Source organism: Austrofundulus limnaeus, unplaced genomic scaffold (genome assembly GCF_001266775.1).
Source record: "Austrofundulus limnaeus strain Quisiro unplaced genomic scaffold, Austrofundulus_limnaeus-1.0 Scaffold154, whole genome shotgun sequence".
Classification (NCBI taxonomy): Eukaryota; Metazoa; Chordata; class Actinopteri; order Cyprinodontiformes; family Rivulidae; genus Austrofundulus; species Austrofundulus limnaeus.
The window spans coordinates 982,101-983,951 of NW_013952556.1; the positions used below are offsets into that span (position 1 = coordinate 982,101).

Genomic DNA, 1,851 nt, shown 5'->3' on the forward strand with positions numbered 1-1,851 from the left:
TGTATAATACGATCTCATGTATAATACGATCTCATGTATAATACGATCTCATGTATAATATGTGACAAGATGCTAACTTTGTTCAACAGGGCAGCGGAGCTGAGAGACCAGACCAGGAGACAAGATGAAAAGGTAAGTGAGTTTATTTACAGTGCTGAGGAGTTTTGGGGCGTCTTGCTGTGAACAGAAGGGAAGCGTGGAGGTGAGTTTGGTTCTTGGCAACTTGAACAATTCTGAATAGAGAGTAGAATGATAATGTTGTTTTTCTCTTACAGGTTTTCCTGGTGGTAAGGAGCATGGATCAGAGGAGGGGTTCCAAGTGGTGAGTTTCTTCAGGCAGAGTGGCTGATTGGGTTCCTGATGATGTCCTGATTGTTCCTGCGGGTGGATGAGTTTCAAGAGAGGCTGTTCGAKGATCCAGACGACTTGGCAACGTGAGTTTGTCCTGAGACATAAGATACACAAGGTGAGTAGAAACAAGATACTTAGCATAAACATGAAGTGGCTTGAACAACTACCAAAATGGTTAGATGCATCAGCGTTGATCCTCTGGAGCCGACGCCTTATAAAGCCAGTCAGCTCATCAACGCAGGTGAGGATAATCAGATGAGGTAGCCAATCAGCCAAGAGTTGTAATCACCACAATACTGTCCAAGTTATTCAACTTATACAGTATTTTACTTTTTACCAAGTACACCACATGCAACAGATCAAAAATCCCAAGCTACTTTTCAGATATTTTAAATTGAGAAAACCTTTAATGTGAAGGTGATTGTGATGCTTCTGCACTCAGTATGCACCACATAGGTTTTTACCAGTATTTTCCATGTCATGTGTTCCAACAGAGCACCACACAAGCCCTGGTACATACGTAAATACATACATTTTGTGATTGCCCAAAACCGTTGTGGACCTCTCACACTCTTAATACACACCTAGCGTGCAGCTGAAGACCTTCGAAACACTGCAAAGACCATGTTTGGCTGATCGCTTTCATGGTGCCATGGGGGGTCAACATCCAATGTGACAATGTGAAAGTTGGTATTCTGAGCTCTGTCTTTAGCAGCCTGTTAAGCCTGAATGTATTCCTATTTCTTTAACTGAATCTGTGAAAAATGCCAAAGAGAACACAGTCTGACAGGCATGAAATTGTATTTTTGTGCCAACAAGGGGATTCCCAAAGAGCTATTAGCTGAAAACTTGCCATACATGAAATGGATCAGCTGAAGGATGATGTTTGTTTTCAGGCCCTGTGTAATGGCTTTGTTGGATTTATTTTTATTTATTTATTTTCACATGGAGATGTCCCTTTCAGATACTTTAATTCGCTCAAATTGTCTAATGTTTTTCAGATATTTTAATGTTACATAAAACTTTACAACAAACCTTGTTTTAGGACCAGATTAATAAGTGAAAAAGCTGAAAAAGTTAAAACCAAATCTTGAAAAAAAAGTCTAGAAAACCTTGAGTTTTGATCAAAAATATGTCAAAAGATGATTTGGAGCAAAATGATAAAATAATATGAAAAAATGAAGGATGATTTAAAACTTTTGCACCTGGTACTTTGAGAAGGCACATTTACTTTTTATTAACCTGTAATGATGAAAATTGTCTGTTTTGCAGCAATTCTAAATTTAACTTCAAACCTGCTTGTGTGTACTTGTTTCTGCTACAGAGTGAGGACCATCCTATGTTTTTAACCAACAAAGTGAGGACATTTTCCTGGTCCTCAAATACTTGACAAAAAAAATGAGCGGAAGTCAAAACAAAGCCCTCAGTTTGATTCAGGTACACGAATCTCTCTCTCTCTCTCTCTCTCTCTCTCTCTCTCTCTCTCTCTCTCTCTCTCTC

General features: G+C 39.0%; 1 long non-coding RNA gene across 1 annotated transcript; it reads right to left on the reverse strand.

The window, feature by feature from the left end:
* Nucleotides 1-68: 68 nt before the first annotated feature.
* LOC106523379 (uncharacterized) lies at nucleotides 69-672 on the reverse strand. The gene is made up of 3 exons (XR_001310888.1): nucleotides 519-672; nucleotides 274-445; nucleotides 69-177 (listed from the first exon to the last, which is right to left on the reverse strand). It is a non-coding gene; the product is annotated as an uncharacterized LOC106523379 (long non-coding RNA).
* Between the last annotated feature and the right edge of the window lie 1,179 nt (nucleotides 673-1,851).